At 42.1% G+C, this 25,731-nt stretch overlaps 1 protein-coding gene across 1 annotated transcript in view; it reads left to right on the top strand.

Annotated features, from left to right (window-relative positions):
- The window catches only part of LOC136879281 (maternal embryonic leucine zipper kinase), a 544,919-nt gene that overhangs the window by 421,305 nt on the left and 97,883 nt on the right, over positions 1–25,731 (top strand). The window lies entirely within an intron of this gene.

The following is a 25,731-nucleotide window of genomic DNA, read 5'->3' as shown; positions in this document are numbered from 1 at the left end:
AGTGGCTTCGGGCAAACTTACAGTTTTGTAGTGTTGGATATTAGTGTCTATAGACAAGCATTTGTGGTTAAGATGACCAGATTAGAAATCGTGCTTTTTTTTAATTTTGTTGGTTCTATTTATCCATGTTGCTTTCTCGCTTAAGTTGTGCATAATGATTTCTCCAAGGTATTTATATTGTAGGACTGTTAATTTTTTGATCATATATGACTTCGTTTATGTCAAGGGGTTTCATTGGCATGATCCGTTTTCTCAGAGGATATTTGTAATCCTATTTTTAATGCAATTTTCTGGTGACTGGTGATCTGAGCATTTCTTCCATTTCAGTGGCTAAGAAAGCTTAATCATCTGCAAACCCTAGGCAGTTTTTCCTTATTGAGGGTTTTGCTTCAATTTTGATTTTTAGGTGGGTTTTATTTTTGCCAAAATGTCATGATGTAATCTAGAGCCATATTGAAAAGCAGTGGGGATAATCAGTCACCTTGTCTGAGGCCTGTATTTATAGTAAAAGCATTTGACATTTCTCCCCTGAACTTTACCTTTGAAATTATGTTGGTTAAAGTTCAATAATTTTTGTTAATTTAGGATGAAGGCCATTTGATCTAAGAGTGGGTCTGTGCATACTATCATAAGCCTTTTTGAAATCTGTGAATGAATTAAACAGCTTTATTTCTAATATTCAATTAGTTTCAGGCTGAGAATTTGGTCTGGGCAACTTCTGTATGCGCTGGGCGAAATCTTCCTTGGTATTCTCCAAGTTATGGTTCCAGAATGTGTTTTATCCTGTTGTAAATTATGCAGGAGAAAATTTTGTAAGTGCAGTCCAAAAAGGGTTATTCCTCTTTAATTAACTGGATTAGTTTTCTCTTTTTTTTAAAATAATTGATGGATTACGCCTGAGGTCCAATGTTCTGGGATTTCCTGTGATCCACATTTTGAATAGATGCTGATGCAGATTTATGATTGCTGGTTTCCCTGCATTTTTTCCAGATTTCTGCAGAGACTAGGTCTTCACCACATGCCTTATAATTTTTTAGTTCCTTAATTGCGAATTCTACCGCATTGATAGTTGAAGGATCTATTAGATCTGGGGTGGTTAAAATGGGTGTGTCAGTATTGCTATATATTCGCAAAGATAAACATTCAGTGCATGATGTAAGGGTGTACTCGTTGCTGTGTAGACAGAACTAGCACAAATTTTGAAGCAAGAACTAGGGTAGTAATATTGAAAGATGCGTTCTGATAGTTCTTAGAGTGAGGTCCGTTTACTGCCTGTCTACCTGCAAGTGAGAAGGGAGTAGGGGCATGGTTGCCATGGAAATGTGGGCGGACACACTGCGGTTGTCGTGGAGATAAGCCTGCTGGCCGGGTCTTGTTGCTGGGAGTTGCCTAATTTCTCACGTGTGAGTTACATACAATAGAACACAGCGGTTTGAACGAATGGACAAGTGCAATAATAATAATAAATAATAATAATAATAACTTCGTGTGGCTATTTCTAGCAGATTGCAGCCCTTGTGAGGCAGACCTTCCGATGAGGGTGGGCGGCATCTGCCTTGTGTAGGTAACTGCGTGTTATTGTGGTGTGAGAGTTGCAGGGATGTTGGGGACAGCACAAACACCCAGCCCCCGGGCTATTGGAATTAACCCATGAAGGTTAAAATCCCCGACCCGGCCGGGAATCGAACCCGGGACCATCTGAACCGAAGGCCAGTACGCTGACCATCCGGCCAACGAGTCGGACACCTTTGCAATGACACTAACTACAGCTGCTCCGTCTTCCAGCACTGTGTTAAGACGCGTCTTGTACTACGTATTACGGGTATAGCTGTTGTTGGGAATGAGTTTGTGAAAGTCACCCCCTTGCCAGGGTGCTGTGTTTTCAACGAACGAGCTGAACTCTAGTGACACAGTTATGGTTGCGGGTGGTTTCATCATGTCAGTGCGAGTTGGTTCCTGATCCAGGTAACGTCATTAAGCAAAGAAGTGAATTTGTATTAACATTTTTAGAGATAATGAGTGAGTTTAATCTTCGACAAATAAGTCTGACCTTCCTAGCTAGAGATGGGAACGTGCCCGATTTGGTCTTAATTTCAGAAAAATTTAGTGTATATACAGAATTTAACAGGCAACATACTTAACTCGGATCATGTTAGCATTGAAGTAAGTCCTTCTGCTCAAACAGTACCGTACAGGATGAAAAGGAAGAACGCTGATTTCTGCCTAATATATAGCCTGTTATTGAGATGCCCATGGGACATAGTGACAAACTCTTCTACAGTCTATGAAGCCGTTTTTTTTTTTTTTTTTTTTTTTAATATAATTACGCAGTTATTGGGCATAGCGTACCTTGTAGACAGTAAAAAAAAAAAAAAAAAAAAAAAAAGCAGTTCACAGTACTGTATATGATTATGAACTAATAAACACATTGAACACTGGCATATTTACAACGTATTAACCGCTGTATACTGAGCATTTTAGCCGTATTTTGAGGCTTTATAACTTCGACACTTTTGAGCTAAATTATTCTTTTTATCCTAAACTATAATTGTCTCAGCACTGAACTAATTTGTTTTTTTTTTATTTTCGATACTGATGATACTCCCACGTGGCGCGTCCCAGGTGGCGGATAGCGGGGTCCTACCATCTTGCCGGCGGACTTGAGGAAAATAAAATACCTCTCGCAGACCGAACACACAACCCCCCTGTGGGTGGGGGATGCAAACGAAAAATACACCAACGGTATCGCCTGCCTGTCGTAACAGGCAATGAAAAGGGGCGACCGAGGGATGATTTTATTAGAACCATGAAACTACTTGTGATATTTACCACCACGCGGGGAACACCATGGGTCGCTTTTATTTGCGCGTAGTACCACTATGTTACGTACCAAATAGGTTTGTGATTAGTAGCAATAGAGTACGTTGCCGGCTTCTACAGTACCTGTAATTCGTACCCCTATATGCGCAACACCATGGGATTAGCGACACCATGGTTCTGCCTTGCCTGTGCTTAGTACCCATTATGTGAGGAAGACCACGGGATTGTGCGGGTCGTTGTGGTTAGTCCACTTATGTGAGCAACGCCATAGGTTTGCGTTGTATGTAAATAGCGCCGCAGTGTGCGAAATACCATTGGTCTGTGTTGCATGTGCGAATTTCATTACCTGTGAGTAGTACCATACTGTGTGGAATACCGCGAGTCTACGCTACTTTTGACTAGTGCCGCAACGTGACAAATAGCATGGTTCTACTTTCCTAGCGATAAGTATCATTTTGAGGGGTAGATGACCTGGATTTTGGACCCGTTTCGACTACAAGCTGTCATCGATACAGTATTATGCTTTAGACGTAATCCCTTGGTCAGTAATACTATTATTTAACGCTAGTTTCTGGGAATGTACGGCATTGCGGGTGGGATCCACTGATTGTTTTAACCTCATAGCCATCCATTCGTTCTTCGCCCTCATGTTTTCAAATATGGTCAGTGGAAGATTCTAGATTTTAAATGGCCATAACATTTCGTTCCATTAGGGGCCGATGACCTCGATGTTAGGCCCATTTAAACCACAAGCATCATCACATTTATCGTGTTTTTGGGCCCCTTCATTTTCCATTTGTTTCAAATTATGCATGCATTTTTTTTTTCATATTCACATCTGTTACATCAGTATCATTTTGTTATCTAAAAGACGCAAACGATTGGTATTAGTAAGCCTTTTTTCTACAGTACCAATCAAGACCATTTTGACTTCTCGTGACCCGAATTCGAAACATTTGGGCCATCATAGAGGTGTATTGCTATTATCGTCATAATTGGTTATGTATCTTTACCTGACTTACTGACGGAAAGTAGAGATCATTCATCGCATTCGTTGTCATCCAGTTTGTTTTTAATTTATCAAGGTTTCTATCACTGTATCACCCAGTGATGTAAGGTAAGGATGGGTGGCAGTTAATGGATGGCCATGACCGGGAGGCACACTTATGATCATTTGATTTTCGCACAGGCCGTGCACGTAGAGGCGCGCGGCTGTGAGCTTGCATCCGGGAGATAGTAGGTTCGAATCCCACTATCGGCAGCCCTGAAGATGGTTTTCCGTGGTTTCCCATTTTCACACCAGGCAAATGCTGGGGCTGTACCTTAATTAAGGCCACGGCCGCTTCCTTCCAACTCCTAGGTCTTTGCTATCCCATCGTCGCCATAAGACCTATCTGTGTCGGTGCGACGTAAAGCCCCTAGCAAAAAAAAAAAAAAAAATAAAAAAAATAAAATTCGCACAGGGAACAGATTTTTTTAATGTTTGGAATTTTGGTTGTAGTTTCTTTAGAAGGTGCAAGAAGTCCTACGTTTTGAAGTCTTTCCGGTTGTAATTACTTGTGGGTGCATGTACATTTATTAGTGTATAGGCTTTGTTTCCTTATTTGACAGTATGGAAATTCCTGCAGAAGTAAAGTTGAGTACTGAATGTTTCTTTTGACTGCAAATCCAGTGCCAAATTGGCTTTCCAGTATTGGTTAAAAATACCACTAATGAATTGTTTGTACTTTGGACGAAGAGATTTGGAAGGCTCCGATAATTCCTGCATGATCTTGGTTCCCCAGAATCCGATGACCGAGCTAAATTACTATATCTACCATGGCCTGGCGTAGCTGCATTATTACATGAATCCGTAACGCTAGCAAGTTGAATATAGTGGCGATCGATCAGTGTAATCTCCCCGTTACAGATGAAGGTGGAAACGGAGAAAGTTGGCTGCGCGGTTAGGATCACACAGCTGTGGGTTCGAATCCCACTAACAGTACCGGTAGTCTTGAAGATGGTTTTCCGTGGTTTCCTATTTTCACACCAGGAAATTACTGGGGCTGTATCTTAATGAAGGCCATGGTCGCTTCCTTCCTATTCCTGCCGGGCTGAGTGGCTCAGATGGTTAAGGCGCTGGCCTTCTAACCCCAACTTGGCAGGTTCGATCCTGGCTCAGTCCGGTGGTATTTGAAGGTGCTCAAATACGACAGCCCCGTGTCGGTAGATTTACTGGCACGTAAAAGAACTCCTGCGGGACTAAATTCCGGCACCTCGGCGTCCCCGAAGACCGTAAAAGTAGTTAGTGGGACGTAAAACAAATAACATTACTTCCTATTCCTAGCCTTTTCGTGTCTCATGGTCGCCATAAGACCTGTATGTGTCGGTGCGACGGAAAACAACTTGTACGATAAAGAGAGGGAGTAAGTCTTTGAGGTTGCCTCGAGACTTTTTCAGTACGCGAGAGGTATTTTATTTCCCTCAAACCTTCCGGACAAGTCCGACGAGCCTCCCTATGAGCCACCCGGGATGATAACAGTTTACGTATGAGTAAATTACTCTAACTTACGTTGTAGTTACCGTTTTTTTTTTCTTCTAATATTTGTAGTTGTGTGTTTTAAAAACCATATGTGAAATGTTTTAGATTTATAATTTCACGGCCTGGAATAAGACACGATATCTTGTGGATTTTTACCGCGTGAAAGAAACAAACTAGGGAAACTTGACGTTTCGCGAGGACTTTGCTCGGGTTCCTCTGAATTTGGCCACATCTGTTCCAATGTACTGTAGGCATATTGGTTAATCTCTGGATTTTCCACCCTAAGGAGTATTTTTACGATGAACCTGCTGTCGTGGACCTCCTAATAGCCATGCCATGGCAAGTTAAGAATTTGATGTGAATTTTAAACATTTCCTATCGCAAATAGTGTTCTCTGGTGGCCTGTAATATACTTGAGCTCTGTGCTGTTGGTCTTAATTCTCGGTGAAGGTGTAACCGTTCTGTAGTGCGCACTTCACTTCAGTTTTTCTTGCAGCTAACTTAGAATACAAGAGGTTTCGCATCGTCACGTAGTTGTTGTAAATAATGAACTGGTAAAGTCCAGCCTGGGAATATAATTGTCGTGAAACTGTATCACTTCCGTACTAGTGGAAGCTGAACAAATCCTTGAGCTCAGCATTTTCACACGTACTCGTTAAGAACCCAATTCGAGCCGTGAGAAGCAGGCAGACGTGTTCTCATCAATTTTGCACATGTATCAGTTGGTTGCTTGTCGATGCTGTAGTCGTCGTCACTGATTGGTATGCGGGCTATCACATTTACCTAACTTACTGGGACGGGTTGATACTCTACCAATCTATAGCTGAAGGTTGCTGTGGATTAGTTGACTTTTTTTTCTTTTTCGTATAATCCGGAACATCGCAGCTCCCATGGGACTGAGAGGCAGGTCTTACCCTCCAAAGAGGTCGCCTGAGCAGGAGTTCACTGTTCATGTGATGACCACGTATCCCTAGCCGTGTCTAAATGTTACCTTCTCGTATTTGTGTCAGGCTGTTAATATCTGCCTCTTGATCGACTCTTCTTTTTCGAAACAGATAGGTTTAGGTCGGCGAAGTATCGGAAGTATTTTATTTTCAGGCATTTCTTGACTCCTCCCTTTTCCTTGTCGACACCTTTCACTTAAAAGTCTTACTTCCCCTTAAAACTGTAAAGCGGAGGAGAGGGGCGACGACCTCATAATGAATGACATTGTCACTGGATGTTCTAGACCAATACACGTGGGATTTAAGAGTCACTTGCTTGATTTGATGCCACGTAGATTTGGAGGTCCCATGCCTACGATCACGTAGAACTACAAACATGCTTAAAAAGTGCCCACAACCACATTTCCAGGTCAGTAGCCCGCGTTTAATCAACCGGAGACCCAACCGGTGACTTACGTTGCTTACCTTACGAGGTCGTACGGGATTCAGTAGTGGCTGTGCTGGAATCTATTTAGAAAATATTACTGTTGTGAGTTACCCTAAGTGTGGTTTATTTTCTAGCTATTAAATTTGAATTTCTTCTCTGAAAAAGAAAAGGAATACAGCACATTTAGGAAATGTACACGGTGGCATTTTCGATGTAGATTGATGTTCTCGTGGTACAGTCACCGTCAAAGTTAGGGCCTATTTGATCTGTTTTCACTGTTCTGTCGTGTTCCATGATGGGTTTTTTGTGTTACCTGTATTTTACCTAGTTTACCTCACGGATCCTCAAACTTCCCTCCTCCCACGCTCAGCACTTCTCTTTTGTTTCCAAAAGTTGATGTGGTACGTAGCACAGTGAGTGAGCAGTGAATTGTTTTTGTATTCTAAAATTACATGTATGAGCTGTTGGGGTACCAAGAACATAATTTAAGTCCTTTTAGCTCGTTACATTCAACAAGAATGTTCTTGGGGGCTGTTTCTTCCATAAGTGGCACTTTTTAACTACTGCATTTTCGAAACCTGGTCGTTGGCGACAAAGGGCCAACTTTCAGTAGGCTGGCCAGTTTCTTTCTGCCCATTAAAGTGCTGACAATGCCCAATGTAGCCTAACTTCGGAAATCACGGTATGCGGAGTTCAAACATGGCTACGCTGTTGGGTGTGGTTTATTCACTTAGTTCATTCATTCATTCAAAACACTTCTTTTTAGTCTATTGTCACTCGTAAGACGTGCATCAGTTAGTTTTAAATGGTATTGTGGGTTTATTCAGGTATAGTATTTTCTTTCCCTCTCTCAAAATACTTTCAAACATGCCTGCCCACAATTTATAGTGTTCAAGAAAGATCAAGCAAAGCCAAAGGTTATAATAATAATAATAATAATAATAATAATAATAATAATAATAATAATAATAATAATAATAATAATAATAATAATGGGTTTACTGCCCACTACTTCTTTTACGGTTTTCGGAGGCGCCGAGGTGCCGAAATTTAGTCCCAAGCCGGCGCAATAGTTACACAATGAATTATTATAAACTCCAAACACTATACACTATGCATTAATTACATAATACTCACTCAAGAATAAAATGCCCGGTCCTAAACAATCACTAGAATATGTTGCTCAACAAATTTCAGAGTTACAGTGAAGTAGCTCGGTCTTTGGTTAGCAAACCTGCTTAACCATGCATTAAGTGTCTGAACGCGCCATCTGCAGCGCTTAATTCCCGTAACACTATAAATATAACACAATCGATAGCCCTGTTTCAGCACAAGATTGCAAATGCATGGTTCCGCACAACTGAAATATAATTCACCTCCTTTTGTCGAATATAAAACGGTAACAATATTGCCAAATTTCGAATGCAATTATCCGGTTATAGGCTGTTTGAAATTAATTCCTAGCAACTGTAAGTTTAACGTAATTGTTAATGTTGGTTTTGTGTAAGAGGAGGCCTTAACGACGTCAGGTAACACAAAGGTAATAAATAATGAATTAAATAACAGTAGCTTTAATTATAAAGTTTGTTCCTTTTAACAACGGAAGTTTTGATTCATTGGATTTTGCACCTGGACATAATATTTAAGTTATCCTGAAACAGTTTACAGTAGCACATAGTATCTTGGCTCGTCGCCATAAGACCTATCTGTGTCGGTGCGACGTAAAGCCCCTAGCAAAAAAAAAAAAAAAGTATCTTGGCGACGTGTTTCATTACCAGGGACTGTTCGGGACAGATGATGTATGGCAAATAGAATATAATTCTGTGATTGCTTTACTGACCCCCACATCATGGTCTGTTACCGAGAATTAGGATTTAAGAAGGAAATAGCTTTTGAGTTGGACCAGACAGAGTTGAATGAAACGTGAGTGAATGATCCATTAACATATAAAATTAATGCTGGTAATCATTTTCCCGTAAAATAATGGCAGTGATACAACTACTTGTTGAAAAATAACCGGGCGGCGCGAGGCAGTTAGCTGATTGTGATGAACTTGCATATACGCTGTTGAAATGCAATAGTTCCTTAAGTTACGTGAAACACGTAATACCGAAAATGAGATTTTGACAACACGAACGAAATTTCACGCTCTACAAAACCATTTTACTAACATGTAAAGTTTTTGATACTTCTTTATCGTTTATAATGGAAGCTAAAATATTATGTAGTATGGAATCTTGGTTGTCTATATTAAAGCATGCATGCTGTGGATATAGTATTTTGAGCACGAACGAGGAAACTGTCGTATTCCTGTTCAGAATCGCTCATTTTAATTCCTGTGGGTGGGGGACGCAGAAGAATACATCCACGGTATTCCCTGCCTGTCGTGAGAGGCGACTAAAAGGGGCGACCAAGGGATGATTTTGGAACCATGAGACTACTTGTGATTAGTACCATTACGTGAGGAACACTGTGGGTTGACTTTTCTTGCGATTAGTACAACCATGTGATGAAGACCATGGATCTACGTTACCTAGGAGCCTTATGCGAGGAACACCACGGATATGGGCGTTGCCTGTGCTTAGGGGGTTGAAACACTTGCATAGTGACATTTGCACGGAGTCTTTCACTCTACTTGATGAGTCAGAAGTAGGATGGTGACACTTGCACGGAGCTTTCACTCTACCTGATGATTCAGAAGTAGAATGGTCATACTAACATAAATTTTGGATACCTAATCTAATTTGATAGATACTTTGACGAAAATGCACATAAATACTGGCCTCTCCTGGAAAACCAATACCACACGCATAAATGCTTCAACATGCAAGAAAGTGACTCAAAAAGTATAAAATAGTCTTCGGCTCGCCAGGTGCAGGTCTTTTTGATTTGAGTCCCGTAGGCGACCTGCGGGTCGTACACCCAGCCCCGTGCCAGCGGAATGAACTCGGAACCCATTATGGTTAAACTTCCCGACCCTGCCGGGAATCGAACCCGGGACCCCTGTGACCAGAGGCCAGCACGCTAACCATTTAGCCATGGAGCCGGACAATAAATTCCATAAAATGACCGCATAATGACTTACAACTTTATAAAATGACATAATACAAAATGGCAAAAAATGACAATGACCTAATAAATTAGCATGTTTTTTGCTATTTGTTTAAGGTCGCACTAAGACATCGAAGGTTTTCAGCGACGGATGGGTGGGAGATTGGGAAGGTAGCGGCCGGGGCCTTCATTAAGGTACAGCCCCAGCATTTGCCTACTGTGAAAATGGGAAACAACGGAAAACCATCTTCAGGGCTGCCGACAGTGGGGTTCGAACCCACTATTTCCCGAATGCAAGCTCACAGCTGCGCGACGCTAACCGCACGGCCACTTTCTCGGTAATTAGCATTTCTACAATGTGGGAACTATCGTAAGGATTTCTATACAAGTTAGCAATGTCTATTTAGAACCAATTAAAAAATGACGCGTCACCAAAAATCCTAGCTCTGGTAATCACGGTAGTGAATTTAGATGCAATTTATAAGTAACCGTTCATTTTATAAATGGTGTAGGAGTAGCGTGCCAGCCTCTTACCCGGAAGCCCCGGATTCGATTCCCGGCCAGGTCAGGAATTTTTACCTGAATCTGAGGGCTGGTTCGAGGTGATTAGATTAGAATTGAGGAGCTATCTGATGGCGAGATAGTGGCGCTGGTGTAGAGAGCCAAGAATAACTACCGTGAGGATTCGTCGTGCTGACCACACCTCACCTCGTAATCTGCAGGCCTTCGCGCTGAGCATCGGTCACTTGGTAGACCAAGGCCCTTCAAGGGCTGTTGCACCATGGGGTTTGTTTTTCTGGTTAATTTTATTCATTGTAACAGACATTTAGCTGACTTAGCGCCGTTTCCAGGGAACACCACGGGGAGGTAGTCTCTTTGCGTTCCTCATACATATATTTTTTTTCACTTTATGCAAGTTAAAGTTTTTTATTTTTTGAGTGCTGATTCAAGATATTTGCATGGTTATGCAGTGGTATTTCATTGTCACGTTTTCTCTTTATTAATTGAGATTCAGAATATTTCTATATTTACAATAATTGCATGATTTACAAATCCTGTGATATTCCAGGGTAGTTTCATTGCAGTTTCTGAGCGTAAGCAACACAAGCTAGGAATGATCTTAGTTTGCCATCAACTTCAAGTACTTTTAAGACCTTTGAAATACTTTCATCGATCTTCACTGCTGTTTCTTCCTTCTCTCTGTGTCATCTCGAAGAGTCTTGATCAGCGAATATACATTCGGGTGCGCTCTCGAAATTAAACTGTTTAAACTTGGTTCCAGCCTTCAGAAACGTTATTGGTCCGATGCCGCCTTCCACAACAGTTCCACATATTCCTTGGGATGTGCTCCTTATCCAGCCATTAACCAACGACATAGTCGCAAAACACTGTAGATTCTGATTTTCAGGCGTGCTCTCCTGAATACATAGCCAACCATTATCAATCATTTCTAGGGAAATGAGCGCTAGTGCTGAATACATTCGAATATGAGGTCTAATTCCTTCATTTTCCCTGTACGCAGTAACAAGGCCACAATCTTGTACTTTCCTCCATCTACATTGATTAAAATGATAGTTGCAACCAAAAATCTCACCTTGAGGAAACAGCGTTTTAGCTGATTGGACGATGGCGATTTCGAAGTCCATAATACGTGTCACAGGGTTCCATCCTAGTACGTTGTTTTTAACAGCTTCGAAGAAACGAGCATAAGGTTTCCCGTTTCTTGTTTAGTAACAGCGCGTAGACAGCTGGTATCGTGTTGGTTTCTTCCCAAGAACTTCCAAGATCGGCGTGGATGTTAAATAACAGCCCAAACTGCTTGCTTGAACTTTTGAAGGTCCCGTTGACAAAGAAGGAAGAGCAACTTGGTAAAGCAGATTTTCCTTTCTCGCTGGCAAACACTAATATCCTGACTTTAAGCCCCCTGTTGTCGTCTTCAAGTAAGAATTTTCCACCGTCGTTCATTGCTATGTGTCTTTCCTGTATTATTACACCGCCAAAATCGATCGGGTCTTTTCTTTTCCGTCGGATACGATGTAATGATTGTTTGGCACTTCTATGTGATGGCAGCGATGTTACAAGAGCTGGCCTACTTCTTCGGTGTAAACAGTTTTCCTTGCACGTTTTTTTTTCATTTACTACACTTTTTTTTTTTTCACTTCATTCGCCGCGTCGTCCGGAATGCAAACATGACTTCTCTCCTAAAACTGTATTATTTTTCGTTGTTATTCTTCCTTTACATTTACTTTTCTTGAAATATACACACCGCCAAATACGTCATTTGATCTTTATTGGTATAGTCCACAATATACTGATGTCCATCGTAAATCAACAAAGGCGGTCTCTGTGAACTCCATAGCTGCAGAGCAATTATCACCAGTTCAACACTGAACACTAGTTGTCACACAGGTATCAACTGTAGCAATGAATTCCACTTACCGGGTGGGCCTTCCCCTCCCCTGTTTCTGGTTTTCCAACCCTCCTTGGGCCTCCGTGCAATTGTCACTGTTTGAAATAGCCATGCTTAGTAATTTCCGGGAATTTTTGTCTTTCCGTGCAAGTGTCAACACATTCCATCTCCGTGCAGGTGTCACAACTTCGTGCTTAGTACTATCGTGTATATTCCTTGGCGCGGGGGGGGGGGGAGGAATTCGGCTGCGTTGACTAATGCCCATGTGCCGTCACGCTGCTCTGGAATGTGTCGGTTCCCTTGTGTTCAGAATAGGTCTGCGCTATCTGAGTAGTATCACTTTCTGAGAAACTCCATGTGTCTACGTTACCTGTGATCAGTAACACTGCGAGAAACAGCTCGGGTTTGGGTGGCGCCCGTGATTAGTACTGCTGTGTGAAGAAAACCAGGGTTCTGCGTTATCTGAGAGTAGTTCCATTATGTGAAGAACGCCATTGGATTTGTTACCCCTGGGTGGTACCAGAATGTGTCGTATACCGTGGGTCTACAGTGCCTATGATTAGTTCCACCCTGTGAGGAACACCATGGGTCTGCGTTGCTTGTGAGTAGTACCCTTACGTACGAAACACCATGGGTTTGTTAGCTGTGAGTGGCGCCATTGTGTGACATACCGTGGTGTACACTACCTGTGATTAATACCACTATAGGAGGAGCACCTTGGTTCTGCTTTACCAGTGATTTGTACCATTGAGGGGCCAGTGACCTGGATTTTGGACCCCTTTAGATAAGCACCACCCCAGAAATTGACATTGCGAATTAGATCCACTGTTCGTATTTGTTTCACTATAGTTTTTTCATCATTCGTTTTAGATTCTAGTCAGTGGATAAATTTTGAAGTTTTAATATTCATTTCGTTGCACCTCGTACCGTTAGGGGTTGATGACGTAGCTGTTAGGCCCCTTAAACAACAATCATGGATCATTTTATCACGCTGTGAACAGTCTGTGTAAAGACAGGCGCGCGACAAAGTGCCATTGCAATACTGGTCTGTTGCAACTTCTCTTGTAAGTTTGTTCCTAGAGAACGTGGAAGAAAAGAATTATGTAGAAACTGTATCTTAGTTACATCCGTAACCTGTAAAACATTACCAGCAATACGAGTATTATACAATAAAGGTTGACTAAACTAAAATAAAGTTTACTTCCACCTCTACTGTTAAGAAGTAGACTGCTGTTAAATGAACGTCGGTGGTGGTATTTGTGCTGCACTCTCATGGGATGCTACCCTTGTTGTTGCTCTGCCACTCTCACTTCCGGTGTTCAGCGCCTCTAAAGTGTGTTGGGCATAGTTTGAATTTTCTGTTGGAAGTTATCCGTCGTGCTTTTTCTCAAGGGGGGAGTAAAGACGTTTTTTTATCGCGGGTATTCGCGTAAATTCTTATGTTACCACAGTCCGTTTGTTGTTGCTGCCATTTTTTTCTTCTGAAGAGCCATCGGCTTGGTTCAGTCACGCCGCAATGAGATTCGTGATCGTCGTCCTGGCTGGATGTCTACTATCCAGTTCGAAAACGTATCGACGTATGTATAGCTTACCTTAATGTTTTCCAATATTTAAATATACACTATCACTGTCTACATGTAAGATTCTCTCCAGAGGAGTTAAGTTGCAATAGTTACATTACTTTTTCTTGAATTTATTGACTATCGAGAAGCTTGGCGTATGGTAGGCCTACGTTGTATTTAATAGTTACATGCACATGAGATTATGATTATAATACATTCCTGGGCTGAAGATTCTCTGCTGCAGCCTGTCTTCTTGCCGAACTGTAGTTACTGCACGTTTTTACACCTTGGTCAAATCTAGACGTTTACACTCGACATCCGAACGCTGTTCATAACTTAAGCTGTGGATGCATTGCTCAGCTGTCAAACGGTCGGTTTACTGCAAGCCGCACATCATCTTTTTAGATGTTATTGTTTTCCCCACAAATAAACAACATATTAAGAAACGTAAGAACCCACTCCCATATGCGTCAGTTAATATATAACATACGAATATCAATTTAAGCAATAACGTACCAGTGTTTGCATTCTTTCCTTGCTGCTTGATGAGTCACCCATAGTGTACTGCCAATGGGAAAAATTCATAAATACATGAAAATTTAAAAAAACTTCTTGTTATGAGTTCCAGCACTCGTTTTCCAAATATTCTCTCTCTCTCTCTCTCTCTCTCTCTCTGCGATTCGGATCTTGTCTTTCAACTGGTGTAGTATTATCCCGTAGAAGGCAAATTGGGAAATTTACAAGGGCACTATTATCGTTCAATTAAATCTCGGTCAGTTTAATAGTACCATCTAGTTGTTTGAATTTCTCACCACTATATTGTCCTCGCCATGGAGTGTTTGCATTAGATACAAATCTTTTCGTAAGTTGGTACGAACCTATTTGTTTCCTTGCTTTTGTGTCTAGGAAATGAAAATGTGGAAACTGTTCCACTAACTTGAAGCCCGGCACACATCACCGAGGCATTTGAAGGTCAAATAAACCGTAGTTGAGATATTAGTTTACCAAAATGCATTACTAATCCTAGGTACATGGTAAATACTTTTTCTTGTAGCTTTCTGCAGGCCCTATTAAATCACTGAGGATACCATCAACGCCGTAACAGTTTGTGAATTTGATATTAAGCACAGTCAAATTCAGTTAGAACCTATTTCTACGGGAATATTAATACGCAAGTTATGTACTTTTCTTCCAGCCTATCAGTACGTTGCCAGTTGTACTAATCTTCACGACTTTCAGGTTACAGGGGCGCAAGGAAGTTGGCCTTCTAAGGTTATTTCTTCAGTTTAATAAGAATACTAGAGGACCCGTGCTGCACCACAGTATTCGTTATCAATAGGTCGGATAACGTGTCTTGGTATAAAATTGCTACATGCGCTGCCCGGGCAATTTTTTGAGAGTTTACTTTCAGGATTTCTTTTTTTCTGTTATAGTGTGAAGTGATCCTTTCGTAACTTCTATATTGTGACATTTGATAATTTACGAACTTTCTTACAGTTACCGATGCAGATAGGTCTTACGACGGCGATGAGTTAGGAAAGGTGTGGGAGGGAAGCGAGCGTGGCCTTAGTTCAGGTACAGCCCCCAGCATTTGCCTGGTATGAAATAGGAAACCACGGAAAACTACCTTCAGAGCTGTCGACATTTGGTTTCGAATACATTATCTCAAGCTCACAGCTGCGTGACCCAAACCGCATAGCCACTCGCTCTGATTATTACAAACTATTTTCTAGCATTAGTCATTGTTGTGTGTTTAATTTAGAGTTTTAGTTATAGATCTTGTAGGAGCTCAGGTTATCTGGGATGTAACAGATCCTTTCAAATTAAAAAAAAAGAACACGTGGTAACTTCATGTAATTACACGTAGCGCCATAGATGTGATGTGCACGATTCCATCTGTCATTGGGACTGGTAGCAGTCAACTTAGAGAACCTCAGCTGCGAATTTGGTGATAATCTAGATCATTTTGGACATTTTCTTTCTCACCCCCTCATCACCCGCTTGCCGATGGAGGCCGAACTTGGACAAAAACAGAGTCCGAAGTGTCACCACTGATATCTTGACGTATGCAACTCGCTAAGTACAGAATGTATCCCAGGCTAGGGTAAGCCTTCGCCTGCAACAATTGGAGTGTGCGACTGTACGACTTCATTGAATCAAACTTGACTGAATTTAGAGACCTATCAATGCCTGATGATTCCGGAGAGAAACAAGAATGAAGCAAATCGGTCCACTAGGACGAACGGACTTGGACTTGGAGATAACGGTTTAGTAAATTCTTTCAATATACAGATCGTTTTTACGTGAATAGAGACGTATTGAGCACGAACATAACCTTGGTGGATATTTAGTTATACATTCTCAAGAAGTGTATTTTTTGGTGGTAACAAGTAATGGATATATTAAGAGAAATACTGAACAAAGAAATAAGCCAAAGCTCAAGTTTGTAAGCAAGAGGGCAACATTCCAAACTTCGAAGCGGTAGAATTATGCATTTGAAGGATGGGTGCTCCGAGATACTAAGTCCTTTGTAAAATGCAGAGTGCTGCGGGAGGGGGGTAAATTCCATCAATGAGTAAGAAAAGAAAAATGACGAGCGAAATTTGTGGAAGGGCCGTATTCACTGACCCATCGACTAGATCGAATTACCTGGGATATGAACGTTATAGGACAGGATCTATGAAAGGCCTCGGGTGCTGATATTCAACGGCGCGACGCCTTCTTTCGGAGTTTCTCAGCATCGCTTTTTCCATTCGTGTAGCCCATATATTTAGAAATTAACTCGGTTAACCTAATTTGAAGGCTTAATTTTATACGTGAGGAACATTTCACTTAACCTATTTTCCTGACCATCTCAAAGTTCACAAAACTATATACTGTACTTGCTCTTCATTTCTCTTTCTGTCCACATTATTGCATGAATTCGACAAAAAATGTATCTATTCTGTACGAGCTGTGGTGTGATTGCCCCACAAGTCCGGGCCACTGCGGGGCATGGAATACGCCGGTACTATCTCCTGCCGGTCGTATGATGCTCTCAACTTGCGAGCGTAGGTTGGTGTCCACAGGATTCCTAGCTGAGTCTGCTACCCTTTCCACTTGTGCTTACCGCACTTGAATATTACCTGACGCCCCTTCTCTTCTGACTTTGATGGTAATAGGCTTGCACGCCCTTCGTGAATTTGCGTTCCTTTATATCCATATTTCTTTCATTCTTTTATTGTGGGCTTCCTTTCTGTCTTCAGACTACGTTGTTCGTCTTCTTTGGTCTTTCCCCTTGGTCAACTTGCCATTTGTGAATTTTGGGTCTGCAGATTACCTGGTTTTAGACATCTGCTGGTGTAATTTTCTGCCTCTTTCAGATCTATTTTGATTTTTCCAATCCATTTCATTGTGTCTATTGTTATTATTTACCTTATTAAAATAATAATAATGTTGTTTACGGTATTATCGTGAAGATTAGGGAAAGCGAGAACTTCATAATGGTTGGACTTCTGGCTTAATTTCACCCCCGCCGCAAGAAAGGTGAGAAGATGGTCGTGAACAACTACATTGGCATCATTCTCCTCGTAATAACGTACAAAGTTATTTCGAAAGTTCTACAGGCTAGTGCAGAAGAACTAGATCCACAGCTGGGAAAGTACCAAGGTGGATGCAGGAAATAGTCATGTGCCGAGCGGATTTTCAATCTGATATCCAGCCTTTCTTATCTGAAGCTCAGTTAAAGAAGGCCTATCACTCGATTAAGGATTCCACCTTAATCCAAATCTTAAAATAATGTGGCTTAGAGAACAAGAGCGATTATCCTTCATACCCTCAGACACCAAAATTGAGGGCAGAGATTTAAAGTATCTTTGAGACAGACAGGAGTTAGGCAAAAAGATGGGTTTTCACTCTTCAACTGTGTCCTCGAGAAAGTCATCCGTGAGTGGCGCAAATATGACTAAGGAAGGAATCGAAAACGCGGTCAGTAGACTACAGAAACTTAAACCTTGCCATCGATTGTGTAGCATTTGCAGATCTCGCATTTTTTTCTGATTCCCTAGACACAAAAGAAACTAATCAGCTTTGGGCACAAGGAGGAAAGGCAGGACGCCAGATCTTCGAGACGACGGAGTTCATAAGAAATATCAAGCCGGCGACTAGATCTAGTGTTGGAACAAGGAAAAATAAAGCGTGCAGAAAAGTTTAAGTACTCGGGAGAGTTGATAGAACAAGGTCTTCGAGAAAGAAGCCTTCGCGTCACGCGTTAACAAAATGAAAATGGCATCACTTCTCGGCCGCTTGGCCAAGATCATGGTATACGGTGTCTGCAACAATGCGAAGCTAAGGCACTACAGCAGTGCCATCCGACCAGAGGTCGTATACGCTGCCGAATGCTCACAATGAACAAGAAAGATGTCGAAGAACTCCGGATCACACGTAATTACATCCTGGAGCGTGTTCTTCAAGCATGGTGTGGTTTCCAGGAAAAGCCAAAATTAAGAACAGGAAAGGCCTGGACATAGAAGGGAACACAGAGAACGAATGCAGAAGTACTGGGCAAATATCGAACCCAAAGGAGACGGTTGAAATGACATGGTCCATAGTTGATGGAAACGAGATGGACCCTACATCATTATAAACCTACTCAATTAATTAAGAACTTTCCTCGGGTAGGGCAGCGTTTTATGTTTCAGTTAAAAAAGCAAAGTTATTCAGGGGGAAGGGGTTAAAGCCAGTTTAAACCACCCCACCCTTCCTTGTTTCCCCAACAGAAGAGACGTACGTTATGTGCATGATGTACAGGGAATTAACTATTAAATAGCTGTTCAGTTTTTAATATTGATGTATTAACATTGGAAATAGCGCAAACATACAGAACATTAAATAGGATACCGGGCGAGTTGGCCGTGAGGTTAGGAGCGCGTAGCTGTGATCTTGCATCCGGGAGACAGTGGGTTCGAACCTCACTGTCGGCCGCCCTGAAGATGGTTTTCCGTGGTTTCCCATTTTCCCACTAGGCAAATGCTGGGGCTGTGCCTTAAGGCCATGGCAGCTGCCTTCCTACTCCTAGGCCCTTCCTATCCCATCGTCGCCGTAAGACCTCTCTGTCGGTGTGACGTAAAACAAATTTTAAAAATAAGAAAATAGGATAACTTTTCATGCCGCTTAATACAAATGGCCGCGAGATGCGGTACACTCAAATAACAAGGATGGCGGATCGCCCTACAGTAAGAGAACGAGCACAGATTGCTTCGCGCTATGAGGATGTGGAATTCGATCGTTCTTGTGTAGAGATGGTGGCGTACGGTAAAGAAAAGGAATGCGACAGTTCGTCCGGAGACAACAGCGAATTGTCACACGAAGCTAGTGAGCACAGGTTCGGTAAAGGATGCAGCAAAACCAGGTCGTCCATCCACGTCTCGGAGTTCTGAGAAAGTGGCCCGGGGAAATCAAATCGCCAGGCAGCTCGTGAGAGCTGTGCGTCAAGTATTGCGTAAAGAATTAAAATTTCGAATTTCCATGTGGGAGGTTTCATCATTCATTCATCATTCGGCACAATTGCCATTACTAGGCGGCACAGGATCCTGGAACTGCGGTGGAGGAGATGTAGATCGGCCCATATCTCCTGCGTGACGCAATGAACGGGGAACGCTACCTTCAAATGCTTCAGGATTACATTTGGTCCACGGTATCTGGATGGGAAAATACCTCTGACATTATCTTCATGCAAGACGCCGCACCGCGCCACTTTGCACATGTGTGGAACTGGTTGGATGAAACGTTTCCAGTTCGTTTGACTGGGGAGACGTGGACCTCATGAATGGCCTGCAAGATATCCAGACCTGACATCCTGTGACTTTTTTTACGGGGCTGAGCAAAAGAGCTGTACTGGACGAACCATTGGACGAATTGGAAGGACGGATTTGGAAAGTTCTTACCAACGTCCCACACAACTTCCTCCAGAAAGCTGTGGATTCCATTCCAGGTCGTTTGAGGAGATTGGTCGACTCCACAGGTGCCTACATCAAAATGTAGTGGAATTGTAGGATGTGCAGTCATATTCCCATATAACAGTGTACATACTATATTAATCTCGGCAAACATAAAACTTCAACGTGAATTTCAATATCTAGTTACTTTTCCGCCCATCCTGTAGTTAGCTGCGTTCCGGAAACGTGCTCCTAATAAACACCACTATCACCTAAACATTTTATGGAGTGGCATTACGGAATGAATAAATAACTAAATTATTTAATACTTATAGGCGTGTGATGTTTCAGGGACTCGGCATCTTATTTACCTACTTGTAGTCTTTTTGTTTCTGGTGTTGAGTTGCTAAATTGGAGCTAGAATTAAGAAGTGACGAGTACAGTCAATCCATGTATCTGGATTTATCGCCGCGAACACCAATGCAGTACAAATTGAAAGGTATTCGGGCTTTTTAAATCTTAAAATAACGAGCATTTCCCCCCAGTGTGGTAACAGAAATATTACCTCTCCAAAACGCTGACTAGACTGCAGTGACTGTGCACTAGGGGAGATATGCTCCTCCCGATGACTTTTTTTTCATATAAAAAATGAAGTTACTAGTAGGAACCATTTGATTTCACCGATTGAAAATATCGTACCATCGACAATTGGAAGTATTCAACCGTGTTCAATCATGAAATAACTAGCGAGTTGCCCGTGCGGTTAGAATCGCGCAGCTGTGAGCTTGCGCTCGGTAGAGTGGTTTCGAATCTCACCGTCAGCAACCCTGAGGAGGGTTTTCCGTAGTTTCCCATTTTCACACTATACAAATGGTGGGGCTGTATCTCAATTAAGGCCACCTTCGATGTTCGTACGACATTAAACAAGTAGAAAAAGAATATGGCTCCGTAATGGGAACGACGCAATTTTTTCATCTTGAAAGGCTCGCTCCATAAAACAAACTCAGTGTTCTCAAATTGGCGACTCCTTTGACACGTGGTGTTGGAAAAGAATATTCCGTATAACTAATTCTATTCTGGAGAATCTTAACATCAAAACGAGGCTGTCGTTAGAATGCAGACAGTTGTTTGGTCATATTTTCCGACGTGCTGAGAACATTACAGGAAATATCCCTCGCAAGAGAGCGTGAACCCCACAAAAAGTAACTGGAACATCCCTCATGAAGGCTTTGTGTCCTGGCTCAGATCCGGTAACGATGGAAAGATAGACAAAGCAATATCTCCATGGAGACCACACTTCTCAGTATTGAGGAAATAATTAGAGAGAAAGAGAACAAAATCTTAATATTTAATGTGACTCCTACATTGCTCAAATGTTGCATACTTCGATTTCACACCCCGTACATATCAGACACATTGTACTGATCTGCCACATCAGCGATAATTTTGCTCAATATCCCGCATTACCAACTTCGTGCTTTTGTTGCATTTCCGTTGTTTTTACACAGATGACTACATATTATTTTTCTATGTACAAACCCTTCGTATTTATAATACATTGACATACACATAGCAAAATAAAAGCTCACTAAACTTGAATGTGCTATAGGCTATATTTTTGAGCCATGTACATTGAATTCTCCGTCTGGCGTGTTCCTGCTTTCGAGAACGTGCTGATTTATGCCATGATTTATGCAACCTATCGTATCCGTATACACTTGTCCGAAACAACTGGTTAAAACTCTGCTCATTCCCGATTATTGAATGAGTCTGTTTTCAGGCACTGAGATTCAGCTGTCAGCTCTGCTAATTACGTTCCTTTTTCTTTATTGATAGCAGGCTTCATACTTGCATTAAGAAATTGCGTAATTTGAGTCAAGGCCAGTTTAGACATTTGACCAGTGCAGAATTTTCATCGAAATATTGGGCCTGTTGTAATGTTTTCCTCGATAGAAAATACCTAATTAGTCTGGAAAGCCTGACTATAAAATATTAAACGCTTCACTGTAAGTTCTTCGAACGTTTTACTGTGGTAATAGGCAAAAACAATTGGTATCTTACGAAATGCGCACTTGATCGAGAACTGAGGCTATTTGTCACTACGCCAGGACAATGGTGTAATGTTCTTTCACCCCTCCACTTCACTTTCTATTATATCTTTGTCATTCTAATGCTGCAGCCCAGGCTGTGGTTATTGTGAACTTTAATGGCTTATACATCAAATATGACACTTAGACCATTTACCCTTACTGCACTTCTATATGATCGACAATTTAACTCCCTCTCTCTCTCTGTGTGTGTGTGTGTGTGTGTGTGTGTGTGTGTGTGTGAATATTGGTTATTGCTGTTTTATGGGGTAAAACTGAGATTATTACCCTCGTTATAGTTGCTAAAGAGGGAATTTTCGAGCCTGTGAAGAATGAAGGTATCGACTGTACAGAAGAAAATGCACAATTACCGGGCGAGGTGGCCGTGCGGTCAGGAGCGCGCAACTGTGAGTTTACATCCGGGAGATAGTGGGTACGAACCCCACTGTTGGCAGCCCTGAAGATGGTTTTCCGTAGTTTCCCATTTTCACACCAGGTAAATGCTGGAGCTGTACCTTAAGGCCACGGCCGCTTCCTTCCCCTTCCAAGCCCTTCTTATACCATCGTCGCCGTAAGACCTATCTGAGTCGGTGCGACGTAAAAAATCTAAACTCGCAGGATGTGTAGAAATGTGTGCGGGGATTGCATAGGGATGGAGGTACTCGTAGGCCCAGTTGGGTCCGGTCTTGTATGACCGACTAGGTCAGTATTACGCCAAGTGTAACTTAGTGGAGAGCTGTCAAGCAAGGCGCTAATGTGTCGGTATGCTTACCCTAGTTAATCTGACATATCCGGCCTATCATGCAGTACCCAAACAGTTTAGATAATTTATTCAGCCTGAAAGAAGTGTAAGTGGCTGAATTGAAGTGCAATCGGCCATCTAAAGTAAAATTCCATAAACATTCCTGTGACGTATTCGGTTATCGATGAAAGAGTTTCCTACAGTTTCACAGAAAGCTTTAAGCATGTTACTCCAGATCTCCAAATTTTATGTGCACAAGCGTTTTAATGTTTGAAGTACGTTAAAACCAGGACTTTGTCCATCAAGGAAGAACTTCGTATCTGCCTATCAACGTTCTGGCGAAGAATGAAATTGTTTTGCGCCAGGAAACAAGCCCAAATCGCTTATTCGGAACGCTTTGGTATCTTACTCCAGCACCGTTTTTCCGAATGGGGTTGCTGGTGCAGTTGGTCCAGTTTTACGGCCTTATGTGGAGGGATATATTCACCATTGCGTGTCTGGATAGATATACATCGTACAACGCGTAGGCTCGGTTAAAATCCCCGAACAGGCGAGACATCGAATTTGGGACTCCCGTCACTGACCATTGAGACAAGGAGGCGGACTTGACAATGTATTTCTATTTTTTTAAAATAAGAATTTGTTTTACATCGCACAGGCACAGATAGCTTTTGGTGACTATTCGATAGCAAAGGCCCAGGAGTGGGAAGAGAGCGTGCGTGGGCTCAATTAAGGTAGTCTTGTGTGAAAATAGGAAACGACGGAAAACCATCTTCAGGGCTGCTGACACTGGGGCTCGAACCCACCATCTGCGGGATGCAAGCTCACGGCTGCGCGCCACTTACCGCACGGCCAACTCGCCCGCTCCCTATAAAAATACTGCTTCTGTTAACATTTTTTGTAAAGTCTTAAAACTGAAGTGAATGTCGTTCTGTGAAGATACGAATGTACGAATTGCAATTTAACTCGCCTACAGTTTTTTTTTTTTGTCCAATCGCCGGCTGAGTGACTCAAACGGTTAAGGCGCTGGCCTTCTGACCCCAACTAGGCAGTTTCGATCCTGGCTCAGTCCGGCGATATTTAAAGGTGCTCAAGTACGTCAGCTTTGTGTCGGTAGATTTGCGGGACTAAATTTCGGCACCTCAGCGTGTACGAAAACTGTAATAGTAGTTACTAGGACGTAAAGCCAATAACATTATTGTTCAATCCTTGTCCCACTTCTGTACGGGGTGGGGATGGATTTTTGTGGCGAGTGTTATCGACCGGACACCCTTCCTGACATCAACCTCATTAGAGGATTTAATGATATAAAATGAATGTGATATGATAGTAGGGAGAGGGCCAAATTCGAAGAATGAAGGAATCTGTGAAAGGAAGACAAGGAGCACAAAGGACGTGAGACTCCCTTAGCCTCGCAAACCTGAATACTGAAAAGGACAAGAGGGAGGTCGGATAGGAAAGGTGAGTGAGAAGCCGGCCAATGACAGGACTCGGGTAAGGGCCCTGTGGTCGTCAACCCACACTCCCAAGTTACTGTGGATGGTATTCCACCGCCCCAACCCACAGGAGGAGTTGCTCTAGGTTACGGTATATGCCAGGTAGGTTTAGTTAAATATTTCTTCGGTTGCCTGACACAAAACAGTTTGGAAAATGCACGGCTTCTGTGAACTTGGTTACGAGATCGAAATATGACAGAGACGAAAACTAGTGATGTGGATATAATGTTTTGAAGCTTTCTACCACAACTCCGAAACAATTTTCTTATAATCTCGGTAGGTGCCTTAAGTACGGAAAGAAAACCTGTCGCTTGACTTAACACTTCTGTCGTTCTCTTCCAGTACTGGATTCCTCTGTAAAATCCAGTATCCCAAATAGAAGTGTGCACAAAACTATCTTCAATAATTTCAAAATTATGAAAGCTGACAAGTATAAGTTTGCTTGAAAAGAGGAAAGTCCAAAGACTCAACTGAAATATCTCTCAGGTCACATGGCCCAATAACGAGCGGCGCGCGCATTCGCAATTTCGTCGCAGCTCGGGGCGTGCGGTATGACGTGATAGCACGTACTTTACTTTAGTCTGTACGATATCTGGATTCTGCGGGCATTCACTTATTCCTAACACTCACGTGACGTATTCTACATCCAGATGACCTGCGACACAGCTGTAACACATTTTGCTTCTTATTCCATCAGAGCAGATAACACCGCCACTTTCGACCACGACCTTTGGAGCACACCTTTCATTAGCTGTAATGTCTCTACATCAGTATTCGCTGATATGTCTAGTGTGTCCACCGAGCGAGTTGGTTGCTTAAAGATGGTTTTCCAAGACAGATTCTGGGGCTGTACTTTAAGGCTGCGGCTGCTACCCTCACTTTCCCGTCTTTGCGTCGCCGAAACTCACGTGTTAGTAAGACTGTAACAGACTAACAGACAAAACGAAAACCTATTACTGCGTCTAAAGCGCACATCGATAGCTGAATAGGTCGTAACAGGTGACGTGGAGTTGCTGAGAGCATGGAACTGCTTCACAAATCTACTCGTAAGATGCTACGGCTACATTGTAGGATAGTGAACCATCCTGTCCTGATTTAGTTCACACTGATACTCTTTTTGAATCACTGAAGTAGCATCCAGCTGGAACAGGATTAGAAACCTGTGGTAAAGTTCAGTTAGATTGACCGCGATCTTTCACATCGATTTGAATAACGTGATATGCTTTTAACACAAGTTCTTAGACAAAGAGGTACTTGCGTAAAAAAAAAAAAAAAAAAAAAAAAAGAAAAAAAGTGCACTAAGTATATAATCTTTAGGAGGAAAGCAATGGTAAATTACCTCGCTCATCGTCTTGCATTTTCAGTCTTCGGGTTTTGCTGTATCCCTATAACAGAATAACCTTTGGTTTTGGTACTTGAGCATCCAACCAGCTCTCTGAGTGATGACCTAACAGACAGATCGGCGTAATATTTATTAAACTGTACATGATCTCAATTTATAAGAGTCGCGTATTTTTTTCTTCTGCAATGAAGCTCTGCTATTAGATAAAAAAAAAAATCATTGTTCAATTTAATCTATTACTTGTTACCAATATTCAAATAGAGCTTCGAAGAAGTTCCAAGACTGCAATTCAGTAGCAGATCGACATCGCGCGGGCCGTTCACACAAAGCGGCCGTTCAAGACCGGTGTGTACGCATATCTGCACGTAGACACCCTACACGCTCAGCAACTACTCTGCGCCACAAGCTTCGAGA

This window comes from Anabrus simplex, chromosome 8, assembly GCF_040414725.1.
Source record: "Anabrus simplex isolate iqAnaSimp1 chromosome 8, ASM4041472v1, whole genome shotgun sequence".
NCBI lineage: Eukaryota > Metazoa > Arthropoda > Insecta > Orthoptera > Tettigoniidae > Anabrus > Anabrus simplex.
Note: the sequence above shows the minus strand (reverse complement) of the source record. Positions and strands in the feature narration are given on the sequence as shown.